This window comes from Eptesicus fuscus, chromosome 1 (assembly GCF_027574615.1).
Source record: "Eptesicus fuscus isolate TK198812 chromosome 1, DD_ASM_mEF_20220401, whole genome shotgun sequence".
In the NCBI taxonomy this organism is placed as follows: domain Eukaryota; kingdom Metazoa; phylum Chordata; class Mammalia; order Chiroptera; family Vespertilionidae; genus Eptesicus; species Eptesicus fuscus.
The window spans coordinates 103,999,425-104,015,943 of NC_072473.1; the positions used below are offsets into that span (position 1 = coordinate 103,999,425).

General features: G+C 36.5%; 1 protein-coding gene and 1 non-coding gene across 3 annotated transcripts in view; both read left to right on the forward strand.

Annotated features, from left to right (window-relative positions):
* Nucleotides 1-16,519, forward strand: part of FGF13 (fibroblast growth factor 13) — a 665,129-nt gene that overhangs the window by 588,981 nt on the left and 59,629 nt on the right. The gene's annotated exons all lie outside the window — the stretch shown is intronic.
* MIR504 (microRNA mir-504) lies at nt 13,628-13,706 on the forward strand. The gene has a single exon (NR_129290.2). It is a non-coding gene; the product is annotated as a microRNA mir-504 (primary transcript).

A 16,519-nucleotide genomic window follows, 5' to 3' on the forward strand; every position in this document is an offset into this window, starting at 1 on the left:
AGTATCTGATAATATCAGAGTATTTTCTTGTAATGTTCCAATCTTATAAAAGCTTATATAAGTATCACAGTGTCTCACTTTGTGCTCTCAGAACACAATGTGTGTACTATTTTTATGTACTTCTTTTATTCTCCAGATGTTTCTTGTGTGTACATCTGGTGTCCCAAAACCATATTTAAGTTATTTGTGTGTAAGAATGGTACTCTCTTTTATATTTCCCACCAGACAAAATTCATTACTAAATATCCAGAAGGCACTATACTAATATTTAGTATATAGATTATAGGAGGAAATTTTACTATGTAAGAAGCCAAAGATTAAAAAAATTATACAATGTAGTAGGAACCATTTAGGGGTCCAAGTTACATGTGTGTTTCCATGTGTGTATGTGCACATGTCTCTTTCCCTCTTCATCATTGAGGTTTATGTGTATACCAAGTCTTTGTCACCATTCCAAAATAGTGGTGAATAAAATGCTATTTGATTATGTCTTTTTTTAATACATGAGAAACACTGGTCAAACAAATAGTAATATCACAATTTCACTGGTGGATACATTGAACTGGAAATCTGGGAATGCAGCTTCTAAACCCTGTTCAAATTAATGAATGCATGTGGGCAGCTCCTTTCTTTTGTCAAAATCTGAATTACTTCAAATATTAAATAAGAGTATTAAATTTTATTCCTGTGGCCCATGGAAATTGAATCTATTTTGAAGAACATAAATACCTCAACTTTCTATTCAACATTAAATGTTTAATGAAATCCACAGCAATGGGTTTAAGTAGTGTGCAGGTTGAATGAGTGATCCTTAGTACTATTTGGCCAGTTGATAGTCTTTGGAATAGATAGGTTATACCTGAGGAAAGGAATAATTATTTTCCACTCGTAATCAGGATCTCTTACCCTTTGCAACAGCATGGATGGAACTGGAGACCATTATGCTAAGTGAAATAACCCAGTCAGAGAAAGACAAATATCACATGATTTCACTTATATGTGGAATCTAATGAACAAAATATACTCATGAACAAAATAGGTCCAGAGGCATGGATGCATGGAACAGACTGATAGATCTCAGAGAAAAGAGGGGTGGGGGATAGAAAGAGATTAACCAAAGAATTTACATGCATATATGCATAACCCAAGGACACAGACAAGAGTGTGGTGAAGACCTGTGGTGGAGTGGAGGCTGGGTGGAGGGGGGAAGCAGGGATAATAGAGGACATCTGTAATACTGTCAATAATAAAAAAATAAACTTAAAAAACAGCAGACTTGGATTTCTAATGAATTTTTCATGAAAATGTTATTTTCTATTTCTCTGCCTTTTATTATCTGGTATATTTATATAAAACTAACATTAGGATTCCACTGGGAGCATAATTGGGCTTGACCAATAAAGGATGACTGTTTGTGTCTTCTAATTGCCTCTAGTTAATAACCCTTCTGTTCAACCCATTGAATTATGGAAAATGTCACATTTCCATGGTCTATGGCTCATATAATAAATGAATGTGTAAACAGTGTCAAAATATGGCAATTTTCTGTAAGTAAAGGGAGGGAATCAGTTTTTGAAAATGGTAAGGTACATGCATAGATATTTCTAAACTGAAAAAATTCTCATTTGGGTTTAGAAATAAATTTTTATGGTGCACTTAGTTATTATATCATCTAAGGTAGGGTTCACTTGTCTCCTCTGTTTCCTTGACCCACTGGTATTGCCCCAGGAAACATATTAAGTGGAATTCAACCTCAAATCTTATTATGCCAAACAATGAGATAAAAAATACATGATTTCCTTCCTCTATTAATATCTGTGTGTGTGTGTGTGTGTGTGTGTGTGTGCGCGCGTGTGTGTGTACGTGTACGTGTACGTGTGTACTGGTTTGTTTAGTTTCCTTCATAGTGCAAGCTTCCAAACATTTGTTATTTCTGTTTTTGTGCAATTTGAATTAATGTGGGTAATTGTGGTAGTTAGAAGCTTTACTTTCTCAGATAGTAATTACCCATTCTATAGTTTCATTCCAAATCCAGTAAAACAGTATTAAAATACTGTTGATATTTATCAGAAGGGATCTCTGAGGAACTGAATATGCAAGATTTTACAAATATATAATCATAGGTCAAATTAAAACAAATTTACTTCCAAAGTTACCCTAGTTATGTACTATTCTGATAGGTTTTATTAGTGTTACTACAAAATATCAGCAAGCTTCTTATATATTTATGAGTTTTCTCTCTTTTATGAATTTATCAAGTTATGATTCCCTAGAATATATATTACTTGTTCTGGCAAGAAAACATGCTTGAGATTCCTTTGGAGGAATTGTTAGTAGATAAAAGATCCAAGCTTTGGTGGTCTGAAGGGAGAAGAAAGGCTAATGTAATAGGTTTGATTTAGCTTCATTTATCTATTCCTTTATATTTAATTTTATCAAAAATAAAAAATGTTGGCATTTGAGATTTCTTAAAATTAAACCCAAGGGTTTCTGTACTATTCCTTCATAAATGAGCCAAGAAAATCTGTTTCATAGTTTATAGTCTCCTTTCATCTCTAAATGGTAGTGAAATTAAAGATAACTTTTAGAGGACATAGAATCTTTCATAAAATTCTTAGTTATGCACAAATTACTTCATTTTAGAGAAACATAGTAAGTTCAGTGTTCTGAGTTTTCTCCTTCAAAATATATTTCAAGTAAGAGATGTGTATAATTCTGTCAAGAACAGTGAGGATTCTGAGTACATTTAACTTGTAGGACAATGCTGGCGAATTTATGATATAGCTTTCTACTGTTGACAGTTTTTTCCTGTCTTAGGGAGACAGACCATCTCAGTGGTACAACTATTAGGGGCACTATAAATATTCCTGAGACATGGCAATGAAGGAAATTTTCTGTCTCATAATATATTTATAGAAATGTGGGGGAAGGAATTACGGTAGTAGCCACAAATAGCATTATTTTCCCTGTTCACAGAGTCACAGAATATAGGGGAAATAGTTGACTCCACATCTGAAACTTAATATAGGCATCATAAACATATATTCTCCATTATCACCTGCCAGTTGTTTTGCCTTGGACAAATTACATTTTTTACCTTAAGACCCTTCATGAAATGTGGGGTATTTTATATTCCTAGGGCCCAATAAGATTACTTATGTCAATTGTCTGGCACATATAGGTGTTCAATAAATGTTTGTATCCTCATTGCTGTGGTTGTATGAATATTGGACTAAGGCAGACTTCTATGTAACAAAAATTTTGGAAATGTTTCTTGAGGGTAATGCAATTGTGGAGTTTAAAATTTAATTTTTGTTTACAAGTATGGCTTGTGGAAAAGCAGTCAGTTTTTAAGAGTTTGTTATGAAATATTTTTATAAAGAAAAATATTTCTTGTGGGTGCTTTGTTATCCTGTTTTCCTTGGTTGAGTGTACTTCTTGGTACATTATAGGCTGGAAGCTCTTCTAAATTAAATGAACTGAGGGCTATCAGTTGGGAAAAAAAAAAAAAAACAAGAAAACGCCACTACACTCACGAAAGTTCATGTTATATAAGTCTAGGATAATTTCAGAGCTAAGACTTTCCATGGCTCACCTATCTTGCATTAAAAACATATGGTCCTGTCACAAATGTGCACAAATTGGGCATTGTAACAGTCTCACAGTCATAGATTTTTTATTTCTTAGCTTTGTTGTGGACCAGAGATGTGTGTGAATGGTTTATGTCATATATCAGAAAGGAGCAAAGAACGCATGGAAGCTACTAAAAGAAAAATTGAGATGATGGAATCTAGTTATCCATTTCTTAAAATTAAACCCAAGGGTTTCTGTCCTATTCCATTAGTTATCCATTTCAAGGGATAAATTATTTGGAATGCTACTTTATTTCCTAAGCTATCACTCCATAGTTCATCACCAACCTGCTATTCTGTTTTGCAGAGATATTCTTTCAGCACATGGCTATAACAGGCAGTGTATCTCATTGTGAAAAATGAAAAGCTCTGGGAAAGGATCAACTAAATTTGAAGGAAGACCTCGTTTTAAATATTAATTATATTCTCAACCTTTTCAATTTCTGATTGGTCGATGGATGGGAAATAATTTATAACTTTGTGAAATCCTTATAAGGAACTCTCAACAGTCTCCACCAGAATGATCTACTTTTTTTTTTTTTTTTTTTTTTTTCTAGATTGGGAGACTAGGGCCCAGATAAGGTTTTTTGAATTCAGTGAGATGTCTGGTGAAGAAAACATGTATTTATGGAAATAAAATATTAATAAACATTTAAATGGGTTTTCCAAGAGTATTAATCCCATCCATGTTTTAACATGCCTTTTACCTCAGAAAGGCCCCATAAATTAGCCTAGACCTAGTCCCAGTTGACCTTGTTTTCTTAGGCTTCTGGGCTAACAGATCTTATAGGGACCAACCAGGTAGCTGCAGGTTCACTGAAGTATGGGTTTTTCAACTTTTTCTTGTTTATATCTTTTTCTGTTCAGTCTAATCTTTGGTCACCACCACATAGTATCTCTATATGAAGCCATTTTACTGCAGATTGAAGATATTTCTATTCTTTCAAAGCAAATATATCTCCTCTAAAGCAAAACCTTTAATTAATAATAATGATGTCTTAGCAACTAGCATATATTTTCTCCATGATGTAACAGGAACCTGAATTACTACAAAATGCAAAGACTATGAAGGTATAACAACAGAATATCTTGGAGGACTCAGGCCCAATTTCTTGGCTCTCCTTCTTTATAAAAATGATGCATACTGCAAAATATTTAAAGTGATTATTATTGCATGATAGTATTTTTATGCCTTTTCAAAGTTTCTAAAGTTAGTTTTATTGCTTTATATTTATAAATGATTAAAAAGCAAAACAATGGGCGCTTTAGACAGTGTTGAAGCTACCTCAGTTTTCCATTCCCCTTTGTGTAGATGTTGGTTTAATATGTGACATTGTCATTAATATGCATATTAGATTATCAGAATTGCCTCATTGTGAAAAAGGGAGTAAATTAATGATGATGATAATAAAATAAATATAAAAATCACAAGAATGTTTCTTTCACAGAATTATTGTTGCAATGCGGTATACAATATAGAGTTAAAAATATAGCAGATGACTATTATGATTCCTTAAAATTTTTATAACAAAGGGATTGCAAAGTACAAATTGGTAGTTAAAAAATAGTCATGAAGATGTACAGTGCAGCATGGGGAATATAGTTAGTAATATTGTAATCACTATGTATGGTGCCAGGTGGGTACTGGACTTATCATGGGAGAATCACTTCATATATTATTTGGATGTCTGACCACTACACTGTACACTTGAAACTAATACAAAATAATATTGAATGTGAACTGTAATTGAAAAATTTAAAAATAAATACAATAAAATTTTTCATAACAAAATCATAAATAGTTTAAATTTAAGAAAAATTTAGATTTAATTTATCCTTTGTCTTGGAATTGAGAAAATACTGTTTCTTGGATTAGGTGATCAGGAATTTAAAAATGTATGTACGTATATCTAATTAACATTTGTTTGGAGCTATTTACAACACTTGAGCTCTGCTTTTGCACCATATAAAGTTTCACTTCTTTCCTTGGGGAAAAGGGCATGAGAGTAACCAAAGAATTAACAAATTTGAACAGCAAGAGTTAGCAAGTAGTAAACTGATAGGAACAGTGAACTGATTACTTGGGAAAGTGGCAAGAATTAGGGGTATCATCAGAACTATAATCATGAGAATTCCCAAATGTTTTTTCTTTCCTATTAGTTTACCTTGTGCTATACACCATTTAGTTATCCATTATTACTCTCTCCAACACCACTATCCATTACCCCATGACAATTTTAACCTCCTAGTTCATTGTCACACCCTCCAACATTACTCTTGCTATAAATCTTGTTGATTTTAGTATCCATGTAGATGATTCTCAAGTGCTCTGATCACAGTTCCTTGAATTTTCTCCTCCAATGATCTTGTCCATCCGATCTCAACTACTCTTATGGAAAACTTTAGACTGTAACCTTGGACCTCCCCCTAACTCAGTTCCAAGCATCCCACTCTTTGACCTTCTTCCTTTACAGTTTGTTTCTTGTAGTCCCCAGATTAACAATTTATTGATCCCATTAGGAGAACTATGTTTACTTTAAACTGATGAACAAAAATAGAACCAGAGTCATAGAAGCATCGAACAGACTGTCCAACCTATGAGGGAAGGTGAGGGGGCGTAGAGGTGAGGGGGTAAGAGATCTACCAAAGGACTTGTATGCATGCATATGAGCATAACCAATGGACACAGGGGGAGGGAGGTGAAGGCATGTGCTGGGGGGGGGGATGGGGGCAGGTGGGGAGAGTCAAGGGGGAAAAAAGGAGACTTACGTAATACTTTAAACAATAAATAATTTAAATTCATAAACTTTTCACAATTTCTTAATCCCACCCTCTTCCATTTCCTTGCTATCTCCTTCCTCAGTTTAGGTGACACAATTCATTATGATAATCACTTTTTCATACATCATGAGTTTAATTCCATTTTCTTTCTCTCCCCCAATTTTAATTGATAGGCAACACCCCAATCCTAGTTAAATTCACATCTATGCCAACTTAACATGTCTACTAATGCTGCTGGCAGAAAACACAATCTTGCTGACTGGTTTTGTTTTAAATTCATCTCCATTGGTGGACCATTGAGCAGGGATGAGCCTACTGCATAGATGAGTTGCTGACTGTACTTTATTTTCTCATGTTATAGGGATAATAGAAAACTTTGTAATAGAGTTGATTTAAACTTGTGAGCACATAAAACACTGCCTGGGACTAGTAAGTGCTTAATTTCTCCTTTTCTCCCACCCTTCTTCTTCCTTCCCCTCCTTCTCCTTATTAGTATTAGTATTGTTAGAATTTCCTTATTTGAATTACTTTTATACCAACCTTGTTGATTATTTCATACCTTCTTCCCCTGAAATTCTGAGTTTGTCTCATCTCTCTCCTCAGGCTAAGATTCTTGTTTCACAAAGAAGATAGAAAGTCAGAACAAAATTTCCTTGTACTTCTACCACCATTTCTACTTACCCCCTTAGATCCGTGCCCATACACTCTGTCTTTTTTTCTGTTATCATGGATCACTTTTCCTTGCTCCTATATAAAGCCAGCCCTTGCAGTTTTGCACTGGATTCTAACCCTTACTCTTACTCAAGATTATCACTCCAGAAATCATCCCTCCTCCCTTCATTATAATCAAATTTCCCTCTCTAATATGTAATTCCAACACACACATGCTATTATTTTTCCCATTTAAATAAGAAAAATCTCCATTTATTATACATCCCTTACCAGCTACCAATTCATTTATTAGTTTCCTTAAATAATTGTGTACTCATCATCTCATCACCTCCCATTCTTTCTCAAATCTATTCCAATCAGGCTTTTACCCACCCCTACCCCCACCCCCCATTATTCTACCCAAGTACTCTTCTCAAAGTAACCAATTTCCTCATTTCCAAATTTAATGTCCAGTGCTCAGTCTTCCTTGTATTTGACCTAACAGTGGTGATTGATGTAGTTCACTACTCTTTCCTGAAAACACTTTATTCAGTTGGCTTGCAGGATACCACACTCTCTTGGTTTTTCCTCCTCTATCACTGGCTCATCTTTCTAAGTCTCCTTTGCTGGTTCTTTCTTATTTTCCTCACCTTTAGATTTTTGTGGGTTCTAGGGCTCAGTTCTTGGATCTGTTCTGTTCTGTTCTCTATATTTACTCTCTTGATGTACCACTCTCATGACTTCAAATATTCCCCAAAATCTCCAGCCAGGGCCTCTTACCTAAAATCAATTACTTCCTTGATATTTACAATTGGAGGCCTAATTAACATTTTTTATTTAACTTGTCCAAATAAAAAGTCATTTCCCTTCCCCAAATTTGCTCTTACCCATAGTCTTCTCCATCTCAATAAATGGCAACTTCATCCTTCCCGTTGCTTAGGTCAACATCCTTGGAGTTGCCTTGCCTCTTTTCTTTATCTAACAATATTACTAATAATAGTACATACCCAATGCATCAGCAAATCTTGTTTTTTCCTTCAAATATATTCACCAGAGAATCAAACCAGTTCATCCCTGCCGGGGTTCTTTTTCCCAGCCTTACAAAGGGTTCAGCATTCTGGAGAAAGGGCTGCGGGTAGATGATTAAGAAGGAGTCCATGGACGAAAGATATTTTTGAAAGGCATTGGGGGTCAGAGGAGCTTCCAGCTGAAGGAGCTAGAAGACTCTACCTTTGACCAAGGACCCATGCTTTTATTAAACACAATTTGTCCCAAGGCAAGGTGGAAATATACACTTCAAAGGGTATGGTATCAAAGGGTATACAGAAACATTGTCAGTTTCTGGAATAGCCTACAGCTGTTCAGGTGTTTGGCCAACAGGAGGCAATAAAATGCCTTGAGCTGTCTGGCAGCTAACAATCATCCTATTCAGGTTTGGGGGAGATGCCTTTTAGCCATTTCCAACAGGTAAACTACATGTGACTCAACCCTGTTGAGCCCCCCAAGCTTCACCAACCTTTTGGTAAAACTCTTGTAATTATTACATGCTGGAATTGGTTCTCGGCACATCCCCTTCATTTATACCAATTAGGTCCACACTGTCATACCTAGATTCTGGCAATAGCCTCCTAATTTAGTCTTTCTTCTTTCATCTTATGCCTCTTCACATTGTTTTCCACATAGTCATCCTTTACAGATCCTATAATAACTCCTCTGTTCAGAGTCCTCTAGTGACTTCCTCAAGTGAATTCCAAAATTCTTAGTAAGACCCTCTGTGACTTGATCCCCCAACTATCTGTCTGACTGCACCCTCCTAGTATTTATTAGCTTCTCTCTCACCACTTACTATGCTCAAGTCACTTTGGTTTTCATGCTGCTCCCTTCACATCATGACACACTCTTTACACTGGCTGTTCCTTATGCCTGGGCTCCTCTTCCCAAGATATCACCATTGTTCACTCTCTCATTACCTTCAGGTCTCTCTTCAAATATCACCTTATCAAAAATTCTTCCCTGACTTATTTATTTATTTTTTAATATTTTATTGATTTTTTTTTCATAGAAAGGAAGGGAGAGGGATAGAGAGTTAGAAACGTCAATGAGAGAGAAACATTGATCAGCTGCCTCCTGCACACCTCCTACTGGGGATGTGCCTGCAACCAAGGTACATGCCCTTGACCGGAATCAAACCTGGGACCTTTCAGTCCACAGGCCAATGCTCTATCCACTGAGCCAAACCAGTTAGGGCTTAACTAATTTAAAATAGCACTTTTCATCCCTCATTTTTCATCTCCTAATGTCCATTATTTCTATAGCACATATAAGTAGGTGAAGTCATGATAAATATGTTAAATGTATATCTGTTGAATAAAATGTTTATTTGTATATTGTTTGTATCAATATACTAGAATATGTTACTTATAGGCAGGAATTTTGTTCATGGTTTCTGTTGAAAGAATGAATATGTACATGTTTGTTAATTGTGTTCCTCTACTAGAATGTCAGTGTCTTGAGGGCTGGTTCTTTATTTTTTTCAGTGATCTATCCCTAATGCATGGAATAGTGCCTACCATATAGTAGGTGCTCAATAAATGTAGTTGAAAATTTTAATTAATGGATTATTAGTTCATGCTTGAAACAATTTCCAAGAATAATGCTCAAATTCAAATGTCCAAGTGCTATATGAGAAAAAAACATTGACTGTGTTTTTAAGATTTATACTTTTATTCTACTCCTTGATGTGGAAATGCTTATTTATTTTTTAAAAACTGGTACATATAAATATGAAAACCAGAGGTTTTTCTTGCAGGAAGCAGAGATGGTGTTCAGCTTAATTTATCTTGAACTCCTATAGTATGTTCATTGATTCGTTTCTTACTTGTTTAGATTTGTTGCTAGGGAAAGCCATGAGTATTTTTTAATAATTAAAACAATTTTTAAATTTTATTTCTTTACTGATTTTTGAGAAAGAGGAAGAGAGAGAGAGAAAGAGAGAAACATCAATATGAGAGAGAAACATGGATTGGGTTGCCTCTCATACGTGCCCCAACTGGGATCATACCCTCGACCTTTTGGTGTAAGGGACAACGCTCTAACCAACTGAGCCATGCCATCCTGGGCCACTATGAGTATTATAATTATACATTTGTCCCCTAAGAGTTACATAATCACATTTAATGTCTTTTTAATATCCTTTATGATGAGGTAGGTTATTAATGGAGATGATGACGATGATGATGGTGATGGTGGTGATATGGGTGTGCCTCAGCTAAAGAACAACTTTGGGACTTGCTATTTAGTTCATACATACACATACACATAACTCACTCACTACTAAAAAGAATTACAAGGTGGTCACTCTTATAAAGTATTTTTTTAAAGGTACAATTATACCTATTCCCTATATTAACTCAAGTTATGCTAATTCATTTTTTAGTAAGGGCCTTGAGATAACTGGATTTAAAGAAATGATGCATAATTCATATTTCAGTTGTTTACATGTGAATTTAAGTTATTTGAGGACTGCATAAAAGCTTGTTCCCCAGTATTTTTTAATTCTAGTTTTTATTTTATATGAAAATGTAAAGAAGTTTAAACATCACCCCCTACTTACCAACCAGAGATTTTGGTGTCTGTCAGCCATATGCCTCGATGTGTATATATACCTATATATATACTTGATTGTACCTAAATGTTGTAATTCAATATGTGCTGTTCTGTAACTTGCTTTTTTCACTTACATCTCATGCATGTATTTCAATATCAATAAATGTCCACCCATATCATTTTAAAAATGTTATTAATACTCTATTATATGTATGTAGCATAATTTGCATAGCCAATCCTATTGATGAATGTTTAGATTGCTTAATTTTTTATTGTTGTTATAAAACAATACTGTGCTGAACATCTTTACACATGCAGTTTTTCTCATTTGATTTACAGGTATTTTTAAAATTTCTTCTTCAGTGTCATTATTTTGTATGCTGTGAATAATGGATTGATAAACAATATAAGTTTCTCCCCTATTCTCTTTTTAAATTACTCTATATTTCAAAGTAGTGAAATTTGAATAAATGAGATTTTACTGTGTACTTTGCCCTAGTACCCTCTCTTAAAGTACAGTCAAAGGAAATGAAAGGTTTCATTAACAGGTAGAGCTATTTAACTTAAAGATCAAATCTGTTGAACATTTTCACTTAAAATATACCAACCTAACCTTCTTGACATTTTTTGTTATATTTTATGCTGACAATAAAACTTTGCAATAAGCTATAACTTCTAAACCCATGCATATCAGGTCTGAAGACTGAAAGAAAACTATGACAGTTTTACATGTAGCAACTTTCCACTGACACATTTCTTTTCCTATCTGATTCTTACACTTCAGCCTTTGAAGCAGTTCCCATGAGCAATACTGAGAATCAGACTACTTAGATCTAAAGGGGGGGAAAACTCCACAAGATCTTCTACTGCTTGTACCTAGCACTTGGAAGCCTCTTTTTTATTGAATTTATTGGGGTGACATTGGTTTATAATATTATATAGGTCTCAGGTGTAGAATTTTATAATACATCATCTGTATATTGTATTGTGTATACAACACCCAAATTCACATCTCACTTGATTGTACTAAGTCTCCTTGAAGAAGTGCTGAAATGTACATCATGCTATTTGTTATGCACACAGGAGAAATCCTAAATGTATTTTAGGGGAAGCAGGAGGGGTAATCTAGAGATAATAATGACATCATGGAGACTGGGATGAAGGAGGGAGCCCCAATTCATATTATTGAAGTAACATAGTTTTAATATATTCTTGTCAACTTACATGTAGATTGCATGCCATTTTCATGCAAAGGTATCACATTTCATTCTCAGCTTTTAGAAGAAGCCAGGTAAGACAGAAAAAGAGAGCAAGCTTTTGTTGAAAAAAAAAAAAAGTCTAGGTTTAGCATCAGATATAAGGGTTATTTGTAGTTGTATGAAGTAGCATTACTTTCTTCTGTGCCATGTAGAGTCATAGGAGTACATTTCCTTCCTATTATCCAAAACTCACTATAATTTATATCAGACTTTTTTGTCCTTTGTTAAAGAATATTAATATTTTAAGAGCATTACAGGTCATGTAAAAGAAAGCCTCTTCTTCCTTTTTGGGCTAAGCCCTCTTAATCTTTCCCTTGATTGCATCCTTTTCTAAAGACATGTGGACTAGATTCATCAATTATTCTTTTCCCCACACTTTATCTCCTTGACTATTGGCTTTTTCTTTTTAGCATACAGATCATTTCAGGACTGCCCATCATAAAAAGTGCCTCGTGGAATTGTTTTCCATTCAAACTACCTGTCTCTTTCCTTTGATAGCCAAGAGCCAAATTAATCTGTCTTTGCTTTCTCATCTACTTCTTAATTTCTCAACCCTTTTCACTCTGTCTTCTGCCTTCACTATCATCCTTAAACATCTGTTGCTAAGGTCACTAGAACCATGAATATAATTTGTTGTTTACTTGAGTTCTTATTTCTCCTTTCTGTAGCAGTGAACTGTGTTGGTCTCCTCCTCCTCATTGAAACTAACTTTTTGCTTTGGCTTTCACAACACTGTTTTCTCTGTTCCATACCACCACTATTTTTCTTTTGATTTATCCATTTTTTACATATTTTAAAATGTTGATGTCTTCTCTACCCCAGGTTCCAGCCTCAGTGGCTGTCTTCTATTTTGCAGATATTCTCTGAATTGTTTAATGTATTCTTATAGCTTTGGGCACCATCCATATGCAAACAACTTCACTCTTGAGAACCAGACTTGTATATCCAACTGGTTACCCCACATCTCCAATTTTCTTAACACTTAATGGCTCTTCAAATTCAAAATAGCCAACACTATGTCTGTCTCCAAAATAGAACAGAATATTCTACTTCTCACCCTGTGGTAACAGCCTTTTGATGTCTTAGGTTTAAACAGGCTCCAACATCATTAATAAATGATACTTAATATTTGCCTTCAAGATGCTTGCAGTAGTTAAGAGGGAGGGCTCTGCCAGACTAAATGGATTTGAAACACAGATCAACTGCTTATACAGTTTATGACTCTTGGGTAAAGGGTAAGGAATTAATCCTACTGTTCTTTAGTTTTCCCATTTATAAAATTGAGGTAATCATAAGATAGACCTCCCTAAGAAGATTAAATAAGATGACACATGCACAGCATTTTAGAGAGTTAAGCACAGAGTCAATAAATGTTTAGTCTTCTTATTTGCTATTACAGTGCACATAGTGACGTGCTGACTTCAGGCCAATATGGCAGCAGTCTATAATTCTTGGAAAATTATGAGGATTTTATCTTTATATTGTCATATTTTGCCTTTTTTTCTAAGACTGAATTAATAAGATTTATAAAAATTCCCAAAGTACAGTTATTTACAGGGGACAACTGATCCACAAGGCCACCGTACTCATCAATGCAGCAGAATAATTCAAAAGGAAAAGGTAACTCAACGAGCCATCCATTCCCCACATAACATCAGAAGTGAAGAGAGGAAATCTGAAATGGAATGTTGAATCAGCTGCTGTTGGGAGACCCTGGTCTGCACTCTATCTGTATGCTGACTAAAGGGAGCGCAGGGCAGGGTTTCCCATACAGAGGGCACAGGCTACCACCACGTGGCAAAGTTTGATCAGAACTCAATTTCAAAGCCATTTCACCTGGAATCTACCCCACTAGCCCAGTGCTTCATGAAAATTCAACTGGTCTACTTATAAGAAGCTCAACCTTGATAAGTCTCTGCAGTAGTTTGTTGTTGTTTTTTATAAATTGAGGTAGTTTTGGTTCATTGTAACTGCCTTATAGTCTTAGATTGAAGAAGAATTTTAACTGTTAATTGAGTTTCTCTTTCTTCCTCTATCCTTCTCCTTCTCCCTCCCTGTCTTTAAGGAATACTGATATACTGATTTGTACATCCTTATTTTCTGTTCATGAATGTAATGTATATTTTCTGTAGAAAAAAAATGGAAAATATAAAAACTACCCATAAAAATATCCCCTAATGAGCCAACCATTGTTAACATTTAGTTAACATTACTTATACTGGCTCTCTCTCTTTCTCTCAACATATATATATATATGTGTGTGTATATATACATATATATACACATATATACATATAGATAGATATAGATAGATATAGATATGTATAGAGATATAGATAGAGATCGATATATAGATAGATGTATTTAGATATAGATATATATATAGATAGATATAGATATAAATATAAAATCACTCTATACGTACCATGTTTAAAATCTCATTATAATTAATATCCTCATATTAAAACATTCTTCCTCATCATTTTAATGGTTGAATAATAATAGTGTTTTTAAGTTGTTTATGTTTGGTTTTGTTTTTGTGAATTAGGGAACTGTTCACATCTAAATGTATACGACCATCATATCTAGGTCAGGGCACTTGAATCCTACTCATATATAATAGTAATTGATATACATATCTAACCATTTAAAATGTACAGTGTTTTCACATTCATTTCTTCATTTGATCCTTGCAATCACCATGTGAGATCGGGCAGGATTATTATTATATCTTCTTACATGAGGGAACTGACATTCAGAGAGATGAAATGATTTGAAAAAGAGCACATATAATAAGTAGGTACAAGAATTGGAATTTGAACTCACCTCTTCTAATTCCAAACCAATCCTCTTTCCAGTATCAAAATCTCCACATTATTTAAATGTTTCTTACTTGAATAATCTCTTATACACATTTTTTTTGGTCATAACTTAGGAGAATTTAGCTTTCTCACCAATTTCCTCATTAACAGAAAACTGAATTTTAAAAGTAAAAACACATCACATTTTTCCTTTCAGAAATGCAAATGTACTGTGTATTATACCCGGAAAAAAACTCTTAGATGTTGGATCCTTATTGATGACTAGAGGCCCGGTGCATGAATTCGTGCATGGGTGGGGTCCCTAAAAGGGTTGGGTGGGGGGCCAGGACATGATCGGCCTTCCAGGTGGGCGGTGGGATGCCCTTGCCCGGGATCCGGATCCATCCTGCTGACATTCGTGCAGGTTGTTGGGAGCCACCTGGTGGCCTCTTTCATATCCTTTTATCCTTGAGGAGAGCCTAGGGAGGGGGAGTGGCCATGGTGCCTGAGGCCAACTTCCAGGAGGTTGGTGGTGCTGTCGGAATCATGCCAGTGGCACTGGTTCCTTGGTGCCTGGCCCATTCTCTGGAGATTGGACCTGTAGGACTATTGAGAGAGTGAGTGGCTGCCACTGGGCTGGTGGGCCCCCAGGACCAGTCAGTCAGCTGAGTAGACTCACCACCAGAGGGCAGCTCCTGTGTTGAGCATCTGCCCCCTGGTGGTCAATACCCATCATAACAACTAGTCAACCAATTGTTCTGGTTGTTCTGGTCATTGGGTCACCTAGGCTTTTATATATGTACTAGAGGCCCGGTGCACGAAATTCGTGCATGGAGGGGGGTTGTCCCTCAGCCCAGCCTGTACCCTCGCCAATATGGGACCCCACGAGGGATGTCCGACTGCCCGTTTAGGCCCGATCCTGGTGGGCAGTCGGATCCCTAAACGGGCAGTCGGACATCCCTCTCACAATTCAGGACTGCTGGCTCCCAACTGCTTGCCTGCCTGCCTTCCTGATTGCCCCTAACTGCTTCTGCCTGCCAGCCTGATCACCCCCTAACCACTCTGCTGCCAGCCTGTTTGCCCCCAACTTCCCTCCTCTGCCGGCCTGGTCACCCCTAACTGCCCTCTCCTGCAGGGTTGATCACCTCCAACTGCCCTCCCTTGCAAGCCTGGTCCCTCTCAAATGCCCTCCCTTGCAGGCCGGGTGCCTCCCAACTGCCCTCTCCTGCTGGCCATCTTGTGGTAGCCATCTTGTATCCACATGGGGGCAGGATCTTTGACCACATGGGGGCAGCTATATTGTGTGTTGCAGTGATGATCAATCTGTATATTACTCTTTTATTAGATAGGATAGAGGCCTGGTACAGGGGTGGGGGCCAGCTGGTTTGCCCTGAAGGGCGTCCCGGATCAGGTGGGGTTTCCCTTGGGGTGTGGGGCAGTCTGAGCGAGGGGCCTGTGATGGTTTGCAGGCCGGCCACGCCCCCTGGCAACCCAAGCGGAGGCCCTGGTATCTGGAATTTATTTTCCTTCTACAATTGAAACTTTGTAGCCTGGAGCGGAGCCAAGCCTGGGGCTCCCTCCAAGGCTGGCAGCCATTTCTGTTGGGGTTATAATTGAAACTTTGTAGCCTTAAGCAGGTGGGCCCGGACAGGGTGTGCGGAAAGCTTTGCTTCCCCTGTTGCCGGCGGCAACCCTGGCCTGCTCTCTCAAGCTCCATTCTGCCGCCATTTGTTTGAATTTGTTTACCTTCTATAATTGAAACTTTGTAGCTTGAGTGGAGGCTTAGGCC